Source organism: Vombatus ursinus, unplaced genomic scaffold (assembly GCF_900497805.2).
Source record: "Vombatus ursinus unplaced genomic scaffold, bare-nosed wombat genome assembly UNPS02014826.1, whole genome shotgun sequence".
NCBI lineage: Eukaryota > Metazoa > Chordata > Mammalia > Diprotodontia > Vombatidae > Vombatus > Vombatus ursinus.
The window spans coordinates 2,965,188-2,976,308 of NW_020954604.1; the positions used below are offsets into that span (position 1 = coordinate 2,965,188).

Below are 11,121 nucleotides of genomic sequence, written 5' to 3' on the forward strand. Positions count from 1 at the left end.
GAAAGAAAGAAAGAAAGAAAGAAAGAAAGAAAGAAAGAAAGAAAGAAAGAAAGAAAGAAAGAAAGAAAGAAAGAAAGAAAGAAAGAAAGAAAGAAAGGAAGAAAGAAAGAAAGAAAGAAAGAAAGAAAGGAAGGAAGGAAGGAAAGAAGGAAGAGGAAAAACCCAATTCTGGATCTTTGATTATGCTATTTTCTACTTTAAATGTCCTTTCTTCTACTTTCTTCTAGAACTAAATCAAAGGTCACTTATCTGAATTTTGAGCTTTGCCTCTAACATTCATTTGCCATTGTCCCATACCAATGTTATTCCTATTGTGCGTATGCTTATCAGATAGGACCCTCTCAATGTTTCATCCCCTTTCTCTATTGCTAATCTATAATTTATTTTTAACTTAATTTCCACTGCCCTATAATTTTAATATAATGATGATCTCTCTCCTCAAATTATTGTGTCCTTCTACCCCTCTCTCTTGTAATTCCAATAGTATCTTTATTCAGTCCTTCCCAATCCCACCCCCACCCAGACTCCAGTTTCTAAGAGGAAAAGAGGCACACTCATTCATAAAAGTACTTCATTTGGTCTCTTACTTGGACATCTGCTCAAGGCCCTCCACCTAACTCTCTTCCTTAAGGGAAAAGAAGGATTGCACAGAATGACATGAGAACACTTTTCTCATGCCCAACATAATTAATTCCTATTTAATTCACCTTTGTTACTGACATGAGCTGTTGTAGAACAATGCCCCAGGAGAGAGTCAATAGGGATTGGTTATACAATAAATTAGATGTACCATATATCAGAGAGAAGTTGTGAGTCTACTGGCTGAGATGTACTTTTCTTATTTTATTTTTAATTTATGGAATAAAACAAGCATTTCCATGACATAGTACATATATATATATATATATATATATATATATATATATATATATATATGTATGTATATAAGGTTGCACATGAAACTACAAATCTATTATGAGATGTACTTTCTAAACACTCAATATATTATTACATTATATAGCATACCATATAATATCTATTATAGTACAATATCACCTCTTAGATCTTTATTATATAATGTTATAATCTATAATAAATATTATTATGTTATAGTATGGAATATATGTAGAATAATATGTTATTATGTATCCTATAATATGATCTATTGTTACATAATGTACATTATATATATTACAATACATTATGTATACATAAGTGTATATGTATACATATGTGCATTTTTAGTGTATATATAAACATATTATTCGTTGAACAATTCATTTGTCAGTTACACTGGAAAATCAAGTGTAGGTCTGTTAAAAAAATGGGGAGGGGAGCTTCTCAACTTTATGTATGCTGGAGGGAGGGGGGATGTAACTTGCCATTACTCTCCTGAAGGAGAAGTAGAGAACTAAATCACTATTTCTTGGAGATTTGATTACTTAATCTTAGAGTTGGGAAGAATCAAAGAGACCGTTTACACCAGTTCCTGATTTGGTGCAGCCAGGACTAGAACCCAGATGTCCTACCTCCCACACCAGTTCTGTTTCTACAGCATTGCACATTCTGAATTGCTTTCTCTTTTACTCTGTTACAGCTCTCCCAAAAATATGGCTCCATCTTCAGCTTGAGGTTGGGTCCCAAGAAGGTGGTCATGCTGTCGGGATATGAGACAGTGAAAGATGCCCTAGTGAACTACTCTGCGCAGTTTGGAGAAAGGGCCTGTGTGCCTATTTTTGAAAAAATTTTTGAAGGAAAAGGTAACCAGACTTTATTGGAAATGTCTCCTAGGATATTAACTTTTCTGCTTCCTTGTATGTTCAATGTTTTCTTCTGCCTTTTTAAACCTTTATGGTTTGATTTTTCCCTTCAGCAACGTACAGGACAAACATTACTTTGACATCACCTATTTTCTCAACAAACAGTAGAGTTATTTAGCAGGATGCTTACAGTGAAAGTAAAAGGATTGTTAATGATTAGCGTGGAGTCAGCCCAAGGATGCAGCTGAAGAAAGAATTCTGTCTTTGGAGTCAAAGGACTTGAGTTTGAATCCGATCTCTGCCTCTTACTCCCTGTGCGACCTTACGTAAGTCACTTAATGTCTCTGTTCCTTAGTTTCCTTTTCTGAAAAATGAGACGGTTGAACTTGGTGCAGAAGATGATAGATGTTGAGCTGGAAGGAGCCCTACAGGCCATCAAGTCCAAACCCCTCATTTATACATAAGGAAACAAAGGCACAGAGGATTATGTAACTTGCCCAGAGACATATACCTAAAGTCTAAGGCAGGATTTGAATCCAGGTTATCCTGGCCCAGTGCTCTATTCACTGCACCCAGGTACTTCTAGATTACCTTGAATCTCCTTCCACCTCTAATTTCTTCAGGCAAGTCACATATTTAAACACACATACACACACACACACACACACACACACACACACACACACACAATGTATACCTTTTTTGGCCTGGACTTGTGATTTTTTTTTCTGGGCAGCCATAAGAGTACTTAATAAAATTTATTATTTAATAATCAATTAATTAACTTTCTATTTGTGATTAATTGATTAAATAATTTACTTTTGTTGTTGTTAAGCCATTTTTCAGTCATGTTTGACTGACCCCATTTGGAGTTTTCTTGGTGAGGATACTGGAGTGGTTTGCCACTTCCTTCTCTAGATCATTTTATAGATGTGGAAACTGAGGAAAACAGGTTAAGTGACTTGCCCAGGGTCACACAGCTAGTAAGTGTCTGAGCTCAGATTCGAACTCAGTAAGAGAAACCTTTCTGGCGCCAGACCCAGCACTGTATCTACTTAGCTGCTGCTTCAAATATAATTTACTATCAAGAAATAGTTAAGAGGGTATAAATTCTATCTAGGAATGATTAGTAACATATATCATGCTTTTCATCATTTCAAATAGGAGGTAAACTGACTAATTCTTGGTCATCTCTAGAACTGTAGATTTAGAGAGAAAAAGAACCTTATAGTTCATCAAGTTCAGGTCCTTCATTTCACAGAAGAAACTGAGGTCCAGAGAGGTTAAGTGATTTGCCATGCATCACACAGCTTATAAGTATCTGAGGCAAGATTAAATAAATCTTCTGATTATCATTGCAATGTTCAAGTTACTAAATTATATTACGTCTCATAGATGTCAATAAATCTGCATCCTACAAAAGTTAAGTGATTTATCTCTTCTGGGACAGCTTATCTGTCAGAGAAGAGTCAGGACCCAGAGTCAGTGGTATCCTTATTCCTTATCTCTGAAATGGGTGGGGAGGCTTTGGAAGCTGGTTCTTGAGAAGCAGGCACCTAAGCAGGAAAGCAAAACTCAAAGCTCTTGAGGCCAGTAATTTATTTGTGGCCTCCACAGATATCTAGGTAGCTATTCAAATGGGAAAACCAATATTCTGCACAAACCCAACATCAAGGAATTGAAGAGAATCTTCTAGGTCACTTTAACATAAACAAAATAGATGAGAAATGCAATAACGCCTTTGGTCGGAGAAGCAGGAAACAATTTGGGAAGATGAGTTTGCTCACACTCATGCTAGGAAATGATTTTACCAGTCCATCATTAAACCATTAGTCAAATGTGATGAAGCTTCTTGGAAAGATGTTGTCATAGTGGGGCAGCTAGGTGGCGCAGTGGGTAGAGCTCTAGACTTGGAGTCAGGAGGACCTGAGTTCAAATCTGACCTCAGACACATTAACACTTACTAGCTGTGTGACCCTGGGCAAGTCACTTAACCCCATTGCCTCATTAAAAATAAAAACAGAAAAAGAAAGATGTTGACATGGAAAGAATACTGAATTTGCAGTCAGAAGGCTTCAATATGAACCCTGTGTCTGAAACTTTATCTTCTTTACTCATGGAGGAACATGACAAGGAGCTGACCTAATATTTATAATCAGGGAGGAACATGATAAGGAACTGACCCTCTAAGTCCTGGTGCCCTGGGACAAGCTCTGGTATAGGGTCATTCATGGTAGACACTGTATCTTACACTTCTCAGAGGCATCCTGATACATACACAAAAAACAGCAGACCCTCCAATCAGGAAGAGCTGGTTTTGTACCCCACCTCGGATACTTAGTATTTTTGTGACCCTGAGCAAGTCACTAACCTCTCAGACTCAATTTCCTCATCTGTAAGGTATCATGGTATAGTAGATAGAGATCAATCCTTAAAGCCAGGGAGACCTGGTTCAAGTCCTGCTTCTCACAGATACTGTGTGATGTTAATCAACTCACTTAACCTCTCAGTATTCTAGGCAGCTTTCTAAAATTGTAAGTTTCAGAAGTGTCACCTTGGTGGAGAGAATTTGTTCACCCGAACATTCCCAGTAACAACGAAATCACAGGTACAACCCCCAACATTATTGGCCTCAAAGGATCATGAGGTTCAAATGAGATGATATATATTTTAAAGTTAAATGTGCTATATAAATGCTAGTTATTATTTTCTATATGCCCCCACAAAACCTACTATGTGCTGAGTACACAGTAGGAGTTTGCCAATAAACTGGCAAGTAAACATTTGAAAAGATTTTCCCTACCTTTAGGAATTGTCTTTTCTTATGGTGAAAACTGGAAAATCATTAGGAGATTCAGCTTGACAACTCTGAAGAACTTTGGCATGAGCAAGAAGGCCATAGAGGAGAGGATTGTGGAAGAATGTCAATATCTAATACAAGTCTTTGAATCCCATCAAGGTAAGTTGTGTAGTTAATCAGAGAATCTAGGGTTTTAGAGCAGAACAAATTAACAGAAATTGGCACTCATGGAATATGGTCCCAGGGTACCCAATGCACCCTGGTGGAACATTCCCACTGGACCACCCTTGTCTTTTGAGGGGGAGGGCTAATGGGAATGCTCCCCTAGAGTGTGCCAATATGCCCACCCATGTTCTATATACACTTATGACACCCAGTATTATTTCTTTTCTCCTTATAAGTAATATATCATCATTTCACTATTATCTATATCAATTGGTGCACAATGAAAACATGGATAATTTAAAAAAAATACTCATTTTATTCATGGTATAATAAAATCTGTGACCTGTTACTTACTAGTTGCATGACCTTGACCTCGAGTAAGTCATTTCACTCTCTGAGCCTCATCTTTCTCATCTGCAAAATAAAGAATTTGAAGTAAATGATACACCTAAGGCTCACATTTTACTAAGCTGTTTATTTCCCCAAAGGAGTGATCTATAGATAGGCTAAATGAACCAGAGGACTGAATGCTGAACTTTGAATAAGAAAGACCTGATTTCAAACTCCACCTCAGATACATATAATCTGTATGACCTGGAAAAAGTCACTTAACTTCTCTGTCTGCCTCATTCTCCTCAGCACAAAAATGGGGATAATAATAGCACTTGCCTCCCAGAGTTGTTGTGAGATCAAACGAAATAATATGTGTAAAATGTTTTGCAGGCCTCAAAGTGTTATATAAATGCTAGCTATTATCATTATCTGCATATGATAGTTCCTTGATAAATCTGTTTTTCTTAAATTGCATTACACAGTACCTGGCATATATTAAGAAGTTAATAAATATATATATAAAGAAGTTAATAAATGCTTGTTGGTTGGTTGATTGATTGCATTATATATATCAATCCTCCAGGAAAATTCTCCCTATCCTTAAATGTTTAGTTCAGAGTCTTATCACTAATCCCTCTTTTGCCTAAAATTCTGTAGCACTGATGTGTTATAGGATCTATAAAAACATTTTGGCACTTGGTTATATGAAAAAAAAATGTGTATGTGAATCTGTACAACTCAACTAAGAAATTTCTTTCCAGGAAAGTCATTTGATATCAGTACAATAATGAATGCTTCTGTTGCCAACATCATTGTGTCGATATTGCTTGGCAAGCGATATGACTACCAAGATCCTCAATTCCTGAGACTTTTACATATGATTAGTGAAAATATGAGACTTACAGAGAGTCCTGGCATTACGGTAATTGTCTCTATTTCTTGTCTAATGTCATCCCCCATCAGATACACTCAAGTAATCAAAGGATGATCACAGATAAAGGATTTCAATCCTTTCATTTTACAGATGAGGAACCTGAGATCCAGAGAAATTGTGATCTGCCCAAGGTTATATAGCAAGTGGCAAAGCTGGAATTTTAACCCTAACTTCACTAACTTCAAATCCAATAGTCTTTCCTCTGTACCAGGTGACTCTCATCCTTTGCAAAGATGCTTATTTCTGGTTCAACCTTCCTATTTAACATAAACACAGTATTTATATACTAGCATAGGTATAAAAGGGCAGCTAGGTGACACAGTGGATATAGTTAGAGTACTGGGCCTGGAATCAGGAAATCAGAGTTCAAATTCAGCCTTAGATACTAGTTGTATGACCCTGGGCAAGTCACTTAACCCTGTTTGCCATTTATCAAATGAACTGGAGAAGGAAATGACAAATTTCTCCAGTGTCTTTGCCAAGAAAACCCCAAATGGGATCATAGAGAGTTAGATACGACTGAAATGACTGAACAACACTAATACAGGTACAAACAAAAAACAAAAAAAAAGGGGTAGAAAATTCCAGTCACAAGTTGGACCAGATGGCCTCTGAGGTTCCTTACAGTTCTAAGAGTCAATCATTTTATAATTGTAAGTTACAGGAAGACAGGTTCTCGATCAGTATAGTTAGGAAGAACATTTCACAAATAAGGGTTGTCCGACAACGACCCAGACCTACCATATAGGTAATAAATTCTCTGTCACTGGAAATATTTCATTAAAGACGGGATTATTATTAATTCTTCTTCCACAACACCCCTCAAGTCTGTTCCTGTCTCTCCTCTCCACTCACATGGCCTAGTTCAGGCCCTTTTTACCTCTGGCCTAGACTATTCTGTGTCCTAAATGGTCCTCCTGCCTAAAACCTATCCCTTCTCTAATCCATCCTCCATATAACTGACAAAGTTATATTCCTAAAAATCAGCTCTGATAATGTAACTTTCTTAATCAAATAGTTTCAGTGATTCACTACTGCCCGTAAGTTAAATTTAAATTTTTTTTTAAATTTAAAACTCAACAATTTGGCTCTGGTCTACCCAGAATTATTACTGGATACACATTACTCTCCTTTGTAAACTCTTCAGCCTGTCCAAAGTGGCCCTTCCTGCTTTTTCTCACACACCACATTCCATCCTCTGTGTCTGAGCCTTTTCATGAATTGTTTCACATGCCTTGAATATTCTCCCTTTGCTCCTTGAATCCCTAGTTTCCTTCAAAGCTTAGTTCAGATTCCATCTTCTAGATGAAGCCTTTCCAGACCTCTCATCCTAGCTGCTAATGTGACAGCTCATAAATTACTTTGCATTTATTTATATGTGTATACTCATTATTTCTACCACAGAATGAGAGCTCGTTTTAGAGTCCTTTGCCTTTTTATACTGAGGAACAAGTACAGTTGTTAAACAGTTAATGGGGAGGGGGGAGAAGCTTGTTGATTGATTGATTGATTACTTTTTGGGGATTTAGCAGAGGAGATTTCATGCTAAAGGGGGGTTAGATCTACTACAACTCCAAGATTCTATGCATATTTTATCTTGCTGTTTTTATTCCTTTAGCTTTTCAATATGTTCCCAGCCTTGGGGTTCCTTCTACAAGATCACAAAACAGTACTCAGGAGTGGAGAGGAATTGTTTTCTTTTATAAGAATAACATTCTTAAGCCACCTTCAAAAATTGGATAAAAACGACCAAAGAAGTTTCATTGATGCCTTTCTTATCAGACAACAGGAGGTACTAGACTTTTGCTTTGCAGCTTGACTTAATCAAAGATATTTTCATAAAGGTTTTTCAGGTACAAAAGGCCCAGTTGGCCAGACCGGCAATGTTAATACCTCATACAATTAATTCACATGGACCTTCTTTCCCCCTCCCTCACCATTTACTTATGGATTTGTGTTCAAAGATGAAATGAAATAACATACTCACACATCAATTAGGGAGAGAATTAGACTAGGATTTAATAATTTTTTTTAAATCTTTATTTTTGGGAAAATAGATCCAGGAGAGAGAATTTAAAAATTATTGGACTATCTGAAAGTCATGATCAAAAAAAGAGCCTTGACATCGTCTTTCAAGAAATTATCAGGGAAAACTGCACTTATATTTTAGAACCATAGGGCAAAATAGAAATTGAACAAATCCACTGATCACCTCCTGAAAGAGATCCCCAAAGGAAAACTCCTAGGAATATTGTAGCCAAATTCCAGAATTTCCCAGTCAAGACGAAGATATTGCAGGCAGCCAGAAAGAAACAATTTAAGTATTGTGGAAACACAATCAGGATAACACAAGATTTCGCAGCTTCTACATTAAGAGACTGGAGGGCATGGTGTATGATATTCCAGAGGGCAAAGGAAATAAGATTACAACCAAGAACCACCTACCCAGCAAAACTGAGTATAATCCTTCAGGGTAAAAAATGATCATTCAGTGAAATAGGGGACTTTCAAGCATTCCTGAGGAAAAGATCAGAAGTGAACATAAAATTTGACTTTCAAATACAAGACTCAAGTGAAACATGGAAAAGGTAAATGGGAAAGAGAAATCATAAGAGACTTATTAAGGTTGAACTGTTTACATTCCTGCATGGAAAGATGATATTCATAACTCTTGAGTCCTTTGTCAGTATTAGGGTAGTGAGAGGGAAAACAATTAAATGTATGTGTAGATAGATAGATAGATAGATAGATAGATAGATAGATAGATAGATAGATGGCACAGGGTGAGTTGAAGATGAAGGGGTGATATCTGGAAAATAAAATTAAGGAGTGAGAGAGGATTATACTGGGAGAAGGAGAAAGGGAGAGGTAGAATGGGGTAAATTATCTCATACGAAACAGACAAGAAAAGGCTTTTACAGTGGAAGGAAAATGGGGGAAGGTAAGAGGGAATGAGTATATTTTATTGTCATAGGATTTGGCTTAAGGAGGGAATAACATACACAATGGGGTATGGAAATCTATCTTACCCTACAGGAAAATAAGGGAGGAAGGGGACAAGACAGCAAGGGGTTTGATAGAGGGAAGGGCAGATTGGAGGAGGGGATAATCAGAAGCAAACACTTCTGAGGAGGGACAGGGTGAAAAGAAAGAATAGAATAAATGGGGGGTAGGATAGGATGAAGGGAAATATACTTAGTTTTCCACAACATGACTACTATGAAAGTGTTTTGCATGACTACACATCTATAACCTGTATTGAGATGCTTGCCTTTGGGTGGGTGGGGAGGGAGGAAGGGAGAAAATTTGTAATCAAAAGTTTTAAAAACACATGTTAAAAATTAAAAAAAAAATTTTTTTAAATCTTCTTCTTGACGTTTAAAGACTTCTGCAAGGTAGTTTCAACCTACTTTTCCAGGCTTATTTCCTATTATTACATTCACCTATACCTCCATTTCGTACCCTTTCTCTTTATCTTTGCATAAATGGTCCCCCATGCCTGGAATGCAGTCCCTTCCCCACTCCCTCCATTCCTGCTTCTTAGAATTCCTAGTTTCCTCCAAAGCATGACTCAGGTGCCACCTCCTCTAAGACTCCTTTATTGATTCTCCCCCATACCCCAGTTATTAGCACTTTGTCTGGTTGAAGTTATTTTAGACTTAATCTCTATTTATTTGTGTTTAGGTTATCCTCCCCCCCGCCAGAATGTAAGCTCCTAGAGGCAGGTACCATTTCCTTTATCTATCAATCTACCCATCTATCTATCTATCTATCTATCCATGCATTTGTTCATTTGTTTATTCACGTATTTACTTACTTGTTTGCTTATTTTTGTGTTCCTATGACCTAACACAGTTCCTTGAACACAGAAGATGCTTAAATGTTAGTTGAATGTAATCAGACAGTGTGATAAGAGGGTCTCATCTAGGCAGGATGTCCTAAGTTCAAATCCTGCCTCAGATATTTTTCTAGCTGTGTGACTGCTCAAGTCACTTAACCTCTCCAAGTCTCAGTTTCCTTATCTGTAAAATTAGGAGATTGGACTTAATTGGAGTTACTTTCCATTTCTAAGTCTATGATTCTATGAATTATTGAATTGAGTTATCCCTATGTTCCTTTCCAACTTTGAGATTCTAATATATATGTAACTGCTTTGAGAGTTTCCAACCCCTAGCTATATATTATTATTATTAGATTCTTTTTACTCTCAGTTAAAACTGAAGTATAAAAGATATCTAACATTTGTTACCATTTTCTTTTGAGAGTTTAAGATATTCCTTCCTGAAAAATATATCTTCAGCTAATAGTTATTTTTTTATATTATTTCCTGAAACTTTCCACTGAATTCTTATTATCCAGAGTTCCTCAAAAGGAATCAGAATAATTGAAATGTTTTGTTTGAAATCTGCGTAAATGTGCTTGACTGTCATCATTCCATCTGGGACTGGACTTTGGGTTTTTGTTGTTATTGTTTTATCCCTCCTTACCCATTTTACTGTTTCAGGAGAAAGACAAACCTGATGACTACTTCGGCAATGATAACTGGGTGGCCCTTGTTAGTAACCTGTTTGCTGCTAGAACAGAGACCACCTCTTCTACCTTAAGCTGGGGAATTCTACTCATGATGAAGTATCCTGAGATACAGAATAAGGACCTCTATTGTCTTTTTAAAATTAAATTTTTACTTATGTCTTTTGTTTTTACATCTCCTAGATTTATCTGTTCTCCTTTTCTCTTCTCACTTCTCTTCCCCTTTCTTTCTTGGTTTTGTTTTTTAGTATATGCAATATATAATAGTATATTCTATTTTGTTTTTATATAATATTTTAAATATATAGTTTTGGTCATTGTTAAAAATGGGCTTTATTGTTAGATTGAACTTCCTCCAACAGAGTTGTCCCTATATCTGGACTTTGTAAAGTCTATTCACCAATTTTTGTTGCTTTTTACAGATTAGTTTTTATAATCTTTAATATTTTATAAGAAATGTAAGTCTTATTTCTGTTTTTTTCCCCACATACATTAAAAAAGGGTACAGGGGCTGGACCTGTAATTTTATTTATATAGAGAACTCTCAGATAAAGGAATTCTTTCTACCAATGAAAGTCTATACCTTTTCTGCCTAGAAC

The 11,121-nt window shown here is 36.4% G+C and overlaps 1 pseudogene; it reads left to right on the forward strand.

Annotated features, from left to right (window-relative positions):
- The window catches only part of LOC114025024, a 34,348-nt pseudogene that overhangs the window by 1,888 nt on the left and 21,339 nt on the right, over positions 1-11,121 (forward strand).